Here is a 17635-nt window from a genome sequence, read left to right on the forward strand (position 1 = left end):
TAAAACAGAATCGTCCTTTGACATCAGTTGAAAGTCTGTATGAAAGACATGCTACTTCCCTAAATATCCAAATTGACAGTGAATACCCTGGTTAGCCAATTTATTGCAGTTCCATTCTTTCTTCTAGAGAAATTAAAATTACAAAAGACAGAAATACCACAAGACATTCTCAGTAGAAAATATAAACTCCAAACTGCATTTGCATCCATGGCTTAGATATTATTACTGAAAGAATTAACTTCCTCCAGGAAGCCTGCAATACCCTATGAAACACTGTGCTTCCCACAGACATTTAACATTGGTGACCACATATAACTCATATAGAACAGATGAATGTAAAGATGTAAGTCTGCACACAGCTGCAAATAAAATGTCAGAGCATCCAGTGAATGTGACAGAGACTGCCAACTGTCCTCTAATATTCTTCCACAGTAATTCCTAGCTGGCTATATGAATGCTCAGAATAAAGTTCATATTTCCCAGGCTCCTTTGTAGCTAAGACACCATATGACTGAATAGAAGGTAAATGGAAGAATTCCATTAACAGCTTTCTGGAAACTTTAAAAAAAGAGATTTGAGTGTCTGCCTTTTGCTTCTTCTTGACTCATTTTGTCAGCCCATTGCTTGAGATATAGACAGACATTACCATCTTTGAACAAAGGACAAGGCCTGAAACCTACAGATGGCAGGGTGGTGAGTAGGCAGGAACTTGGGTCCCTGAATACTCCATGAAACAGACCCATCACACTAGGTCTGGACTACAAGCTTACAGACCTTTCCATGAGAAAAGAATAAACATCTATTTTACTTAAGTCACTGGGCTTTTTAATCACTTAAAAAGAACCTAATCCCCATGGGACTTTCTCTACTGCCCTAGAATCAACACCAGGACCACAGCCAACAACAAAAGGAGAGCTAAGAGCTGCCAACATTAAGGCTAGGCCTTATTTCCAACCCCTTAATAAGGGTCAGCAGAACTGATCCAACAATACACAGAAGAACTAGGAAGGGGGAAGTGAAGGGGAGGGAATTATCTTGATTGTCACCCTTATGAGAAATATAACATTTTCAATGAGTGGGGTAGCTCTAAGAAAAAAGTTAATACAGAGTGGGAGTACTTACATTCTGTCCCCTAGCAGAACTGATAGGCTTCCTTTGAAAACAAATCTTGACAGAAATCAGTATGTGCCCCTAGCAGTTTGGAAACATAGGAAAATAAAGAGATTAAGTTTGGAGATAACTGAGAGCTTGCTGACGGAGTCTAGGCACACAGTGTGCCTGAAAACAAAATGAAAAAAAGGATGAAGAGAGATATGTTCACCCTACATATTCATGGCCCTTGGAGCCATGAGCCCTTGGCCCATGAGCCAAAGAGAAGCTCAACAGAAGCCAAAGGGATACTCAGGCCAAACAAAAAGACACCTACCAACCGACGGGGTCAGAGGCAAGGACCACTGGCAAAGTCCAAAGGAAATATGGCTGTCCTTCAGGGACAGAGGAAACTGGAAGAAACTAAATGCTGCCTAAAGAAAATTATGAATGTCATCTACATGGAAACCAGAGTGGATGAAACCAGGTTAGGGCATCATCTCCCCCTATGTTGGTCCCCTTCCAGGCCTCCCAACACCAGTGGAATAAGGCCACAAAATGAAACAGATGAAGTATGATGAAGAGGTCTCAAAAGCCTCCACCCTAACATCTATATTCAATGACACTGGAATGAGAGGAAGGGAAAAAGAAATCAGTGTACATCCTCCCTCCTCCAAGTGTCTTGAGCAAAACTGACTGGCTTGCAATGGCTGGAATCAGAGTTTGGCATTTTACCATGAACTAGACTCAATTTTTAAAGAGCTTCCCTATGACTCTGCAATTGCACTACTGGGTATTTACCCCAAAGATACAGATGTAGTGAAAAGAAGGGCCATCTGTACCCCAATGTTCATAGCAGCAATGGCCATAGTCACCAAACTGTGGAAAGAACAAAGATGCCCTTCAACGGACAAATGGATAAGGAAGATGTGGTCCATATACACCATGGAGTATTATGCCTCTATCAGAAAAGGATGAATACCCAACTTTTGTAGCAACATGGACGGGACTGGAAGAGATTATGCTGAGTGAAATAAGTCAAGCAGAGAGAGTCAATTATCATATGGTTTCACTTATTTATGGAGCATAAGAAATAACACGGAGGACATGGGGAGATGGAGAGAAGAAGGGAATTGAGGGAAATTGGAGGGGGAGATGAACCATGAAAGACTGTGGACTCTGAAAAACAATCTGAGGGTTTTGAAGGGGCAGAGGGTGGGAGGTTGGGTGATGCCTGGTGGAAGGTATTATAGAGGGCACGGATTGCATGGAGCACTGGGTGTGGTGCATAAACAATGAATTCTGTTACACTGAAAAGAAATTAAATTTTTAAAAAAGCTAAACATAACTAGACATCAAAAAGGAACATGAATGGGAGACCTGACAGAGTATGGAGTAAAGTGGTGACTGGAAAAATATAAAATCATTCCATGTTTATACCTCCACTGCACTGAGGCGGCCCAATAAAGCAGATAAAATTATGTAAAAAATATAGGAAATTATTGAGGACAATTCCAAATTAAACAAAAAATAATAATCTATAGATAAGAACCCTTAAGAGATAGTCACACTTCACACACCACTCCATCAGCCACTTGTAAAAACAAGTTTGATATGGCTCTGTTCGGTTTCCAATTTTCTTCTTGGACATAACAACATTAGAGTTCATAAAATTATGAATGTCAAAAAATGATAATATGCAAGTGACATTCATCCTTCTACACAGAAAAACGTTTCCTCTGATTCAAAGCATCAGCAGAAGCCAGAATTCTTAGGACTACTAGCTTGCAATAATTAAGGTAATAAATCCCACTACCTCTTCAGAACTGACAGAGCAACATTTTCTGTTGCAACAGTGTGTTTCTACAAACGTGGCCCTAACAATTTCAGTATGCAGTGTCACAGGACCTTGATTTTGATTACAGAAAAGTGAATAAAGATAATTTTAGAAGATTAAAAAAGTCATCTTCTATGTGTACTTTAAGATTTATTGTCTATAAATCATATCATTTTGCCATCTTTGGTACTCTAAAATGTTAGCAATTGATCTTGATTTTTATAATGTTATAGCACTTGTTTTGGATTTATAACACTATCAAATACTATAAATTGACATTTTGTTTCTTTTTTATGGATTTACAAAAATTATTCCATCAGAAGATGGGCGGAAAATTTCAATATATGTAAATTAAACAATGTGGCTATCCTTGAAATGTACCAATCTATAACAGTTTTTATTTTAAAATAAGTTTTCTAGTCTTGACTTGTAATCACATAAACCCAGATGAGATGCTATAATTGTCCATTCTAATACTGATTTTGCCAGTCTAGAGATTTCTTTTTCCTGAAGAGGAGACACACATCACTTCAACCATTCATATAAATTAAGAAATAAAAGAAAAATACTATAAGCCTTAGAATAATTTACATTAAAAGCTAGGTATGCAAATGTCTTCACGCCATTTTGAAACTATGAGAAGGCATCCAAGTGCGAATGTCCATTCCCTACCTCCTACCTCCAAAATAAGTTCCATCCAACCATTTCCTGCAGTGCTGAAATTCCTTCATGTTTCAGGACTACTAAATATTTTACTAATCTCAGTGGGAAATGGTTAACTGCTTGCTGTCAGATGTTTTTAATGGTCACTCCCTGTGGGACAAAAGTGAGGAGGGTGTGAAAAAGACCCATGTTTAAAGAAAGTTGCTCTTTAGATCACTAAGGAAAGATAAACACCTGTGCATTCATACGTGATACCTAGCATAATCACCGTAGCAAGAAAACAAGTTTGATTAGTGCATCTCGGGTTCATGAACCGTGGGGTCTACTGCAAAGAAGCAGGCAGAGATCCTCTTCTAGCTACTGCTCAGAAGCTCTGCACAAAGAAGAAAAGGCAGCAAGGAGCTAAAGAGGGACAGGTGTAACACTGGAACTAAGAATAAGCATGCCAAAAAACATGCTTGACTTTTGCAGTCTGCAGTAAGGAAGACCTATATCTTTATTAACACACAAAATAGCATTCTCTTGGCAAAATGTGAAACATTATTATTTGATAAATATTGCCCTAATAAATAGCTTAAATTTGTATTAAACATTCTTAACTGCTTGATGACATGTAAATCATCTTACTTATTTGGGTCAACTGTGGTCAACAGTGAAAAGCTACATTATGTTAGTTCTATATTCTATTAATGAATTAATTTATATGTAATAAAAAGTCCATGAAAAGCACTTAGAACAATGTCTGACTTGTGATTAGCATTAATATATATATATTAGATATTCTTATTACTTATATTATAATATCATATTCTTATTACTTATATTATAATATCATATTAATATAATAAAAGACATGACAAGATATATAATTATTAACAGTAATACTACATTAGGATAATGTCTGTCATTGACTTTCTCTAAAGTTTTTCCCAATCCTTTTCACAACTAAAATCAACTCCTTTGTAACTAAAATGTAAACATATATTTAACATGTTCAGTCATGTACCTGCATTTTAGCTGTTAGAGTAATCTGTTTCATTCTGTATGTGATATGCTTGTCACATTAATGGCTCTAAAGGGGTAAGTGAATGAAGGAAGTCACATTATAAAAACTGAGACTCAACTTATAATTATCTTTTCTCTCTTTCAGAAATTCTATGCTTGGGATAAGCTCTGACAATTACATGCCTGTACTTGGTATAAAATTTGGCAGAGATGTATAGATTTATGTCTAGCATAAGTCACAGATTAAAAATTGCACAGCAAATGCAACAACAGATGTGTTATCAATATTGTCAAGGGAGATAATTGCACTCTTACTTTAAGGGATGAACATGTGTGACAAAAATCCCAAATCTTTTTTCTTCGCTTTTCAGTTTCTACTCACTATGCTAGTGGAAGTCTAAGGAAGAACTCCTTAGAAAGTAAATCATACACACACATATATAGTTATTTTAGTTTGACGTCTCCATTGGGAAAAAAAAAAAAAAGCACTAGGTGATTTTTAACAGTCAATTTTATAGCTACCAGAAAAGAATCTTCTGTCTTTTGAAATGTGCACTCATGCTTTGACATTCCCACATATAACCATTTAGGTATTTATAACAAGAGATGTTAAAATCTACAGGGCTTAAAACAAAATAGCTTTTTAACAAGAAAATCTTTTTCCAAGGTCAAAGGAAAATTACAGTTCATTTAGGCAGTTAGTACATCACTGAAGTTAACCTAATACAATCTCCTCCCAATAGGGCCAACCAACTAATTCTCATGTATTAGAATTCTATTGTATTGTATTGCATATCACTTTAAAGACAAGACCTTACAAATCTTTTCATTATATACCAGTTTAATTTATAACAGCATTTAGTTATTTTTTTTATAAGAAATACTGGAATGTGTTACTTTCTACTCAGGAATTACAGATTTTAGAAAAATACTATATTTGTTTTCAAATAGAACTACATTCATGATGCAAAGACCATTGTGACTTCTACTTTCAGACAAGATGAAACAGATCTACATCTCCCTATTCTTCCTGCTAAGTACAAGTAAAAGCTTGGAGTATTATATATAAGACAAACGTAAGAGGATTCAGACAGCAGGAGACAAGGAGGAAGAATCCCAGCTAGGGATTTCAAGACCCAAGAAACAACAGAATGGTGAATCTCTCAGTTTTCTCTTTGCCTCATGTATCCTGGGCTGTATGCCAGAGAAGCTGGCAACATGGAAATGACAATGGATATAGAAAATAATAATAATAACATCAGGGGAGCCTGGGTGGTTCAGTGGGTTAAAGCCTCTGCCTTTGGCTCAAGTCATGGTCCCAGGGTCCTGGGATCGTGCCCTGCATCAGGCTCTCTGCTCAGCGGGGAGCCTGCTTCCTCCTCTCTCTCTCTCTGCCTGCATCTTTGACTACTTGTGATCTCCGTCTGTCAAATAAATAAATAAAATCTTTTAAAAAAAATAATAGCAATAATAAAACCCCAAGAAAATCTGCTCGCTCTATCCAAAGGGTCAGAAAAAGAATAAATTAGCAAGACAGAAAACATTTAGATGATAACTGCCCTATTCCAACCAAACACCACGGAAAATATGGCAGACCCACCCCCACTTCCATCAGCAAAAACCAACTGCAGAGCTTAGACTTCTACCCTTGCCAGATTAATGAGGTGACCCAATCCCCCACCTAGAGTAGTGACTGAGAAGGGTGAAAGGGAGTCATAACTTTTACCCCTGCTGGATTCCTAGGCTTCTGTCTCAATCTAGTGATATTGAGGCATGCTATATCCTCTCACTGGGGTGGTCTCAGAAGCGGCATAGTGGAGGGTCAGGACTTTCACCACTTTGCAGTTATAACATGCCCCCCTCTTCCCACCAGGGTGTCAACAGAACTCAGTGGAGAAAGTGAAATTTTACCCATAATAAGTAACAAGGCGGCACTCCGAGATCCCTAGCTGGTGCAACAGGGGACTTAAAAAAACAGAAGCCATACATAAGACACAGAGATTTATTATGCCTGAAACATCTAGGATTCAACAGAAAATCTTTCATTATACCAAGAACCAGGATAATCTCAACTTGAAGAGAAAAGGCAATCATGAGATGCCAACACCAAGATGACACAGACATTAGATTCATCTGACAAGTGTTTCAAAGAAGCCATTATAAAAATGCTTTTTAAAAGCAATTACAGGGGTGCCTGGTTAAGTCAGTTAAGCATCTGCCTTCAGCTCAGGTCGTGATCTCAGGGTCCTTAGATCGGGCCCCATGTCGGGCTCCATGCTCAACAGAAAGTCTGCTTCTCCCTCTCTCTCTGACCCTCCTCCCTGCTTATTCATTCTTTCTTTCTCTCTCAAAAAAAAAAAAAAAAAAGAAAGAAAGAAAGAAAGAAAGAATGCAATTATACACACACTTGAAACAAATGAAAAAATGTAGTCTCATTAAAGAAAGAGAAGGCATAAGAAGAACCTAATAGAAACTTTATAGCTGAAAAATAAAATAACCAAAATTAAAAACTAAGTAGAGAAAACAGAAAAAGATTTAGTAAATTTGTAGATAGAAACATAGAAAATCCCCAACCTGGACAACAGAGAGAAAATAGATGGAGAAAAGTGAACAGAGACACAGATATTTCCAGGATCATGATGAAAGATCTAATATTTTGTGTCATCAGAATCCCAGGAAAAGAAGAGACAGTGACTGGGGCTAAAAAGAATCTGAAGAAATAATGGCTAAAATGTACTAAATTCTGGTAAAAGATACAAGCCTACAGTTTCAGAAGCAGGGCAAATCCCAAACAGAATAAACACAAAGACACAACATAATCAAACTTCTGAAAACTACAGACAAAGAATAAACTTAGAAGCAAGCAGGAAGAGAGAAACAACTCCTGACCTACAGAGATGGGACACTCTGAAAGCAGTGTCTCAGCAGAAACCACGGAGCCATAAGGAACTGGCACATTTTTAGAGCGCTGAACGAACTGTCAACCCAGAATTTTCTATTGAGCAAAAATATCCTTAAGGAATGAAGGGGAACACAAAACAATCTCAAATGAATGGAAATCGAATATAAGTTGCCAATCTACCTACTCCAGAAGAATGGCTAACATAAGGTCTTGAAACGGAAAGGAAATGATAAAAGCAGGGATCTTGAACTCCATTGGGAAGAAAGAAAAAACACAGAAAGGAGTAAAAACAGTGGTGAATATACAGTACACTTTCCTTCTCTTCTTGACTTTTCTGAATATGTTGGGCATTAGAAACAAAAATTGTAACACTGATATGATATGTATGTAAAGGAGATATTGAGATAATTATATTACAAACACAGAAGCATTTGGGGGACATTTGATGGTACAACATCAATTCTGTGATATTCTTACCAAAAATGTACAACCTCCATCAATCAATCATGAGAAAATATTATAAAAACCCAAATTCAAAAATATTCTACAAAATAAATAATCATATTATTCAAAATCATTAAGGTCATGAAAGACTAAAGAACTATTACTTGATTGGGAGAAATTTAAGAGACATCACAACTAAATGCACTGTGGGATCCTAGACCAGACCCTGGGCAAGAAAGAAGACATTAGTAGGAAACACTGGAAAATTTTGAATAAGATTACATCATTATTAATTTCCTGGTTCTGACAATGATACTGTGGTTGTATAATTGTTAGCATTAAGTTCTTTCTACCTTTCTCTAAATTTAAAATTATTTTTTAAAGGCCATTATAAAAGTAAACCTTTAGTGCTTCAGAATAAAGGAGACTTGAAAGAGGTCACGTGCCCATTAGAGTAGATATCAGTTTTCTGTGCATATCAGGGTTTATATTAAAAGAAGCCAGGGCGCCTGGGTGGCTCAGTGGGTTGAGCCGCTGCCTTCAGCTCAGGTCATGATCTCAGGGTCCTGGGATCGAGTTCTGCATCGGGCTCTCTGCTCAGCAGGGAGCCTGCTTCCTCCTCACTCTCTCTCTACCTGCCTCTCTGCCTACTTGTGATCTCTCTGTGTCAAATAAATAAATAAAATCTTTAAAAAAAAAAAAAAAGAATCTTCAAACACAAGAAAAGAGAATCAGTAGAGATTAAATTTTCTTTTCATTAGAAAAATAAAGCCACTGTGCAATGTGGTCCTTTCTACTTCTGATATGGGAAGGAAAAAGGATGCAGGAAAAAAAAAAGTTTCTGGCATAAAAGCCTGGAAAATTGTAATATCCAAAGCATCATGACAAAGAGAAGTTAAAGGTTCCTCCTTAAGTTAGAGATTTTGAGAGAAAAAAAATTATAATAGAGGCCTATTCATGGGAATCCTAGTAAAGGGGATGAAGAAACTTGAACCAAGAGATACCAATAAATGCTATCTGATTTCCAAAAGCTAAGAAGTAAGTTCCTGCTCAGGCTGCAGGAGCAAACACTATCTATGACAGATTATTTCTCAGCTATTTTTATTTTTATTCTAGGACAATATAACTATTACTACCTGAACTTTCTCCTCTATCATTAATGTAATTACAAAAATTTCCACTGAAATTACTTCTGATAGGGAGCAGAAACCAATAAGTTATTAGGTTCTTCTTTTCAGCAGTTGACAAAAAAATTGATAGAGAACCAGAAGAGACTGCTCTCATAAAAGCCAAGAGAATAGAAAGTTTAAGATGAGAGACAAAGTTTAGAGTTTGAGTCCAGCCAGATTAACTGCTTCAGAAAACAAAATCTGAAACTATGCAGAGAAATGTAATAGAATCCAGAGTCTCTATACTGTATCACTGACAATAGTCAGGATTCAATCCAAAATTACTTGACCTGGAATAGACAGGAAAAGGTGACTCATACTCCAGTGAAAAGGCACTCAATAGAGACCAAATTCAATATACCTGATGTTGAAATGAGTACAAAAGGTGTTTAAAGCACCTATTTTAACTCTTCTTATAGGAAATCTCAGCAGAGAAACCAAAACTTCAAAAAGAACCATATGGAAATTCGAGAAATGAAAATACAATATCCAAAGTTTAAAAAAATTCACTAAAGAAGACACACAGTAAACTTATAGATCAATTAAAAAATATAATTTAGGGGCAACTGGGTGGCTCAGTGAGTTGAGCCTCTGCCTTCAGCTCGGGCCATGATCTCAGGGTTCTGGGATTGAGCCCCGCATTGGGCTCTCTGCTCAGCGGGGGGCCTGCTTCCTCCTCTCTCTCTCTGCCTGCTGCTCTGCCTGCCTCTCTGCCTACTTGTGATCTCTATCTGTCAAAATAAATAAATAAAATCTAAATAAATAAATATATATATATATATATATATATATATAAATTTAAAATTCAGAGGAAAAAATTTTTTATGAATACTCAGGAATCTGTGGACAATATTTAAAAAATACGTATATATGTAGTTTCAAAAGAATTGCAGAGAAAGGGTGCAAAATACTTACTCAAAGAAAATATGGCCTCAAATTTCCCAAATTAGATGAAAGCATTAAGTATACAGTAAATTCAACAATGGCTCCAAAATTCCTAACCTCTATACTTTTGATTGTGACCTTATTTGGAAATAGGCTCTTTGCAGAAGAAATTAAGTTGAGCATGTCAAGATCATGGCAGGGAGATAATATCTGCAACACAAATATTATATAAAAAGGCTTTTATAGTGCCATAAGAAAAAAAGACCCCAATTAGAAACTTGACAAAGACATGGACATTTCAAAAGACCTATAATTGGCCAATAAGCACATAAGAAAAAGATCATATGGGTCATTAGTGAAATACAAATTAAAATATAAATGTGATACCACTGTACTCTTATTTGAATAAGACTGATCATATCAATGTATGGAACTCTCATACATGTTAGTAAGAATGTAATAGGTTACATTATGCATATTGAAAAAGTCTGATAGTTTCTTATAACTTTGTATGTACACTAACCATGTGACCCAGCAAATTTACTCCAGGGCATTTTTCTAAGGGAATTAGAAAGAAGACTGCATAAAATCTTATACATGAGTATTCATAAACAGCTTTATTCATAATAGCACCAAACTGAAAACAACTCAAATGTCCATCAACAGGTAAAGAGAAACAACTTGTGGCATACATCCCTATAGTGGACTAATACTTAATGAAAAACAACAAAAATTAACCAAACCAAACAAACAAACCAAAAAACCCTCTACTATATACAATATGGAAGAATCTCAAAAAAATTATAGCGAATGAAAGAAGCCAGATGCAAGGCTGTGCATACTGTGCAAGGCTCCATTTTTATGAAATTCCTGAAAAGGCAAAGCTAATCTTTAGTGACAAGAGGATATCCTGGTTATCTGGATCCATGGGAGGTGGGGAAAACAAGATGCAGAGAGAGAAAACTTTTACAGTAATAGCAATATTGTCTTGATTGTGGTAGCAGTCACATGGTTGCATATATTTTTCAAAACTTTGTAATAAAAAGGTTGTGTCTAGTTGCACATAATTATAGCTCAATAAGGCTTTTAAAAATATCAAAAAGTTATAGCTATCTTTGAAACAACAGTTGGAGACATGAAGTCTCTTGCATATACTTCTCATAAATAATTATAACTAGTCTCACAATTAATTTCCTAGCAACTATTACCTTCGGATATTAACACCATTTGAATTTATCATATGTGTTTGGATGTTCCCTGTCACTACTCCATATCTCACCCCCACACACCCATTTTTATGTTAGCTCCATGAGAGCAGAAACCTTGACTGTCACTTATGTTATATCCTCAGGGCCAAGAAGTATGCCTGGCCCATGGCAGGTGCTCAATATATTTCAGTTGAATTAATGGATAAATGAACTCTTTACATTGTTAATATTCATTGGGAATCTCTCCTAGGCTATTTACTCATTTTCCCTGGTCAAACTTTACTTCTTTTTCAAGATTTTGCTTATTTATTTGAGAGAGAGAGAGAGAGAGAGAGAGAGGGGAAGCACCAGTAGAGGTAGGGGCAGAGGGAGAAGCAGACTCCCCACTGAGGCGGGAACCTGACGTGGGGCTGGATCCCAGGACCCGAAATCATGACCTGAGCTGAAGGCAGATGCTTCAGACTGAGCCACCCAGGCGCCCCATAAACTTAACTACTTCTATGGCTTCAATTCCATCTGTATAAAGATGACTCTCCAAACTGTGTCCTATCCTTTCTTGCTGATCACCAGAAGCATTAAGAACTACCTCTTGCACAACTTTATTCAGGCAATGCAAATTTCACGTGTTTAAAATGGAACCCATTGGGGCGCCTGGGTGGCTCAGTGGGTTAAGCCGCTGCCTTCGGCTCAGGTCATGATCTCAGGGTCCTGGGATTGAGTCCTGCGTCGGGCTCTCTGCTCAGCAGGGAGCCTGCTTCCTTCTCTCTCTCTCTCTCTCTGCCTGCCTCTCAGTGTACTTGTGATTTCTCTCTGTCAAATAAATAAATAAAATCTTTTAAAAAAAATAAATAAAAAAAATAAAATGGAACCCATTAGCTTCCTTTAAGTTCTCTCATCTCATGAATACTAAACATAAAACCTTGCCTAAAACATGTCACATTCATATTATCTTACTTTATTTCATTCTCAAATTCTTGAAAAAATAAGTCTATGTGTTCTCAGATAGTCTCTACCTACTCTTCAACATATGTGAATCTTGCTTCCACCTGGAACAGGCTAGTGAAAGCACACTCATAAAAACCAGCACAAGAGGTCATTTAATTCTCTCAGCTGTAGCTTAGACAAGTGCACCTTAGCCCCATTCCTCTACACTCACCAGCTCTGCCCTAACGCAATCTTTGTTATTTCTCTACTGGATTCAATCAAAACCACTCTAATTAGTCTTTTTTGCTACCAGTCTTGTTTCTTTTTTGTCTAATTCATGCTTTGTACCGCTGACAGAATTATCTTTCTAAAATACAAAACCAGGGGCGCCTGGGTAGCGCAGTGGGTTAAAGCCTCTGCCTTCAGCTCGGGTCATGATTCCAGGGTGCTGGGATCGAGCCCCACATGAGCCTCTGCTCAGCAGGGAGCCTGCTTCCTCTTCTCTCTCTGCCTGCCTCTCTGCCTATTTGTGATCTCTGTCTGTCAAATAAATAAATAAAATCTTTCAAAAAAAATAATAATAAATAAATAAAATATAAAACCAATGTCCCTACCCTTTTAAAAATAAGGCCACAGTCTGCCTAAAAGCTAAAAATCTAAACTCCTAGCAAAGCACAGCTTCTTGGTCTCCCTGCGAACCACTGCCACTTCGACTCTCTGTCAAATAAATACATAAAATCTTTTTTTTTTTTTAAAGATTTTATTTATTTGACAGAGAGAAATCACAAGTAGACGGAGAGGCAGGCAGAGAGAGAGAGGGAAGCAGGCTCCCTGCCGAGCAGAGAGCCCGATGCAGGACTCGATCCCAGGACCCTGAGATCATGACCTGAGCCGAAGGCAGCGGCTTAACCCACTGAGCCACCCAGGCACCCAAATACATAAAATCTTTAAAAAAAAAAAAAAAAGAAAAAGAAATCCTTTATGTGCAGTAACTCCACATCCTTTTCTCTCTCTCAAGAATTGCCCTGAGTGAAAAAAAATTTCATATCCATGACATTTTAACCACTGTCACTAATGAAAAAAAAAAAATCTTAGATATAGCTGAATGCTGGAGAGAGGGAAACAGATCATTTCAACATGACTTAGAATGACCATTGGTATTTGCTAGTAGCCAGACATGAAGGGACTTGATGGGTATTAAAATTAATTTTATGCTACTAAGTAAAAATCACATCATTGCCAACCTTCTGTAGCAAAAGGAAATGTAGTTCCCCTCTAGATGAAAAATCATATCTTTTTCTTCAAAGACTTGATTTTCAAATGATTCCAAGTAGAATTCTTACAATGCTGAAATCTTTCCTTATGCAAAAAGAGAAAGCTACAAATATTTCTACTCATAACAAGCCCATAACAACAGCCATTTTTTTCTGTACCACTCGTTTTAGAGCCATATCAAAGTCACTGTGGTAGGAAAGGCTCTTTCTTTGGTTGCATATTACTTTTCCTTTGAAATATCTTCTATGTCTTACTATATGTGTGCCGGTACATCAAGGCTCAAGATGAATGTCTTTGTCCATCTGACTTCCAGGCTATACTCTGCAGTGATTTAGGGTCAAGTTAGTCCTGAATAGTTCGTGCAGTAATAATGCACTACTTTATCAAGACTTGTTTGCCTCTTACCTGTATTATTGTTATTAATCACAAGATATGCTTATATGCATCAGGATTTCTTTCTTCCAACTAGAATTTTTCTCTACAGAGTTGGAAATTTCACCAGAATGAGTTGGTAATTCCACTGTTAAATAATATGTAATAGTAAAGTTATGTAATATGGAGTCTGCATACCTTTGGGTGTTTGGCAAAGTATGTCAAATATAATGATAACAATATAATAATTCAGTTTGCATGAACTTGGGTTGCCCATCTGAAGAACAAATATGAGCTTAGGGTCACTATAAAAAGACCAAGCCGTGGGGAGAGTTCAAATGCTAAAACAAGTTCTCCAAGGTCTTCGGAAAGTAGTAAAGGCCAAACCCAAGAGGGATTTTTAAAGAGTGACCACAAGTCAGAGCAGTAGCCTTGACCCCAAGCCAAACCCACAGGTGTGTTCTACTCATTGTACTACGAATAACTTCTCTTCACTTTACACACCCATTTGTGTAAAAATATAGGTGAAAATTTGGGCTCAGAAGTGACACAGTAAGTTACGTTTCAAGGATATATTTAAAATTGGGGGTGGGGGTGTGTGCGCCTGGGTGGCTCAGTGGGTTAAAGCTTTTGCCGTCAGCTCAGGTCATGATCCCCGGGTCCCGGGATCCAGCCGCATCAGGCTCTCTGCTCAGCAGGGAGCCTGCTTCCCTTCCTCTCTTTCTGCCTAATTGTGATCTCTGTTAAATAAATAAAATCTTTAAAAAAAAAAAAAGAAATTGGGGAAAACACTTCTATGTGGGAGAGTTATATGTACATGCAAGATTTCTTTCTCCAGGGCGCCTGGGTGGCTCAGTGGGTTAAGCCGCTGCCTTTGGCTCAGGTCGTGATCTCAGGGTCCTGGGATCAAGTCTCGCATCGGGCTCTCTTTTGGCGGGGAGCCTGCTTCCCTTTCTCTCTCTGCCTGCCTCTCTGCCTACTTGTGATCTCTGTCTGTCAAATAAATAAAATCTTTAAAAAAAAAAAAAATTCTTTCTCCATATTCTGTTTTTAGAAACCTACAAAGTTTAACTTATACTGCTCTTGGAAAAGAAATGGATTCCTCATTCTTTTTTTTAAGATTTTTTCTTTATTTATCTGACAGAGATCACAAGTAGGCAGAGAGGCAGGCAGAGAGAGGAGGAAGCAGGCTCCCTGCAGAGCAGAGAGCCTGATGTGGAGCTCAATCCCAGGACCCTGGGATCATGACCTGAGCCGAAGGCAGAGGCTTAACCCACTGAGCCACCCAGGTGCCCCTGGATTCCTCATTCTTAAAAAAAAAAAAAAAAAGCTGGGACGCCTGGGTGGCTCAGTGGGTTAAGCAGCTGCCTTCAGCTCAGGTCATAATCCCAGCATCCTCAGATCGAGTCCCACATTGGGCTCCTTGCTTGGCAGGGAGCCTGCTTCTCCCTCTGTCTCTACCTGCCACTCTGTCTGCCTGTGCTCACTCTCGCTCCTCTCTCTCTGACAAATAAATAAATAAATCTTAAAAAAAAAAAAAGCTGCAAACAGCCACTTTTATGATAAATATATGGATTATAAAAAAATGAGGTATAATGAAAACTTTTAAAAAAGGGAAAGAATTAAGGTTGATTCTCAGACTGGCCAGTACCTTCCACACCATATTCTCAATGTAATCTATATTAAGGTCATATTGTTAAAATGTTATGCATCATATATGTTAAACAAATATTTAAAAGAAGACTATAACTATAATAGAAGCCTGTTATAATCCTATTAAACTTCACAAAAGGAGACATATCAGTTGAAATATATTAAGTTTGAATTGTATTTGAAAAGAAAGTTTTTAATTAAGTAGGTATTTCAAAGCTTTCTACTGACATTTAATTTTAAGTAGATATTTCAAAGCTTTCTACTGTCATTTTCATCTTGCTGGAAATGGCATTAACAACTAAAACAATAATAAAAACGCTCCTCTAATCAAAAACTCTTTGATTTTGTAAAATAAACTAATTATGGTTTAACTAAAACAACAACTGTTTTTTTATATTCCTCATGAAAAAAACAAACCTAGTTTATTATATTTTACTCTGAAGGTTTCAAAATCAGAACTGTTCAATGGAGGATGATCACAACAAGGGGACAGAGCAGCAAACTGAAATTAAATTAATCTAGAAAGGATAATTTGCTAAAAGGATTCATTTTTATTTGCAATCAAATTACTTTTCTAATGACTCATTTAAATAAAGTGCGATATCGTGATTTATAAGAAATAGATATTTGGTCTTCAACCCTTTTTTCTGAAACTAGCTCCTAAAACACTTGCAACTTCCTAAGTATTAAAAGCGACAGAGTTTTATGTTAAGGAGGTGACTTTTGAAAGCATCTATGGATGGGAGGTGATTGAAAATGGAGCCAAGAACTGACTAAGGAGTTGAAACTTTCATCCCCACCACCCCTGACCTCGGAGGGAGGGGAGAATGGCTGGAGGTTGAATCAGTTGCCAATGGCCAATGGTTTAATCCATCATAACTGTATAATGAAGCTTGCATAAAAGCCCAAAAGGACAGGGTTCTGAGAGCTTCTGGGTTGGTGAACACATGGAGATGCTGGGAAAGTGGTGTACCAAGAGAAGGCATGGAAGCTGTGTGCCTCAGCCACACACCTTGCCCTAGACATTTCTTCCATCCAGCTGTACTGAGTTATATCCTTTCACAATAAACTGGTGATTTAGTAAGTAAAATTCTCTGAATTCTCTGACTTGCTCTAGCAAATTAATTGAACCTGAGGAGGAGGCTGGGGAACCTCTGATTTATAGCTGGTCAGTCAAAGGTACAGGTAGCGGGGCACCTGGGTGGCCCAGTGGGTTGAGCCTCTGCCTTTGGCTCGGGTCATGATCTCAGGATCCTGGGATTGAGCCCCGAATCTGGCTCTCTGCTTGGCAGGGAGCCTGCTTCCCCACCCCTCCGCCCCGCCTGCCTCTCTGCCTACTTGTGATCTCTCTCTGTGTCAAATAAATAAATAAAATCTTCACAAAAAAAAAGTACAGGTAGCAACCTGGGCTTGACTGATACCTCATAGTTGGCAGACAAGGGCGGGGGTCTTGTAGGACTGAAACCTAGACCTGTGGGATCTGATGCTGTCTCCATGGAGACAGTATCAGAACTGAGTTGAACTCTTAGACACCCTGCTTGGTGCTGTGTGGGTACCACCCAACCCTTGTACGTACACTAGAATTGGTGCAAGAACCAAAAGACAAGGGAACTTGCCTTTACCTAATTATACAAATCTAAATTTCTAATATCATTAGTATGGCAAAACATATTAATGATATTAAAACTTACAATAATGTAAATTATAACACAACAAAACAAAGTCTTCCACTTTGGTTCAAATGCACAGCATTTCAAGAATGTCTCTGCCAAAATAACTGTCTTTAAAAAACTGAATAGTTTTGGCATTATCGAGGTACATAACAAGAAACCTGAAACACACTGGTATAACTGTAATTTCTAATGAGTTTTTGTGAAAATCACTGAAGTTATAGAACCATACTGACTGGGCTGGACAAAAATCTAAGGCTCACAGAACTACTGAAATAAAACTTCTCTTTAAATAATAATAAAACAATCAATATGAACACTCAGGTTTTAAAAGAGGATAGTTAAAATGCACTCAATAAAACGTCAAAGAGACATGTATCGATTTATGATGGGGATCCAAAAGCTTGCATCTAAAATAGGATAAAAACTTTAGGTGAGCTCAGGCAATGATGAAAGAACTACCAAGAATGTGCAAGTGTTCAGTCACATTCTTATCTGTGAAGTCAGCTTTATTAATAACTTCAATTGTATAATAATTA

General features: G+C 37.4%; 1 protein-coding gene across 10 annotated transcripts in view; it reads right to left on the reverse strand.

Moving 5' to 3' along the window:
• STAU2 (staufen double-stranded RNA binding protein 2) overlaps positions 1 to 17635 on the reverse strand; it is a 324604-nt gene that overhangs the window by 110448 nt on the left and 196521 nt on the right. The window lies entirely within an intron of this gene.

Source organism: Mustela nigripes, chromosome 3, assembly GCF_022355385.1.
Source record: "Mustela nigripes isolate SB6536 chromosome 3, MUSNIG.SB6536, whole genome shotgun sequence".
Lineage (NCBI taxonomy): Eukaryota > Metazoa > Chordata > Mammalia > Carnivora > Mustelidae > Mustela > Mustela nigripes.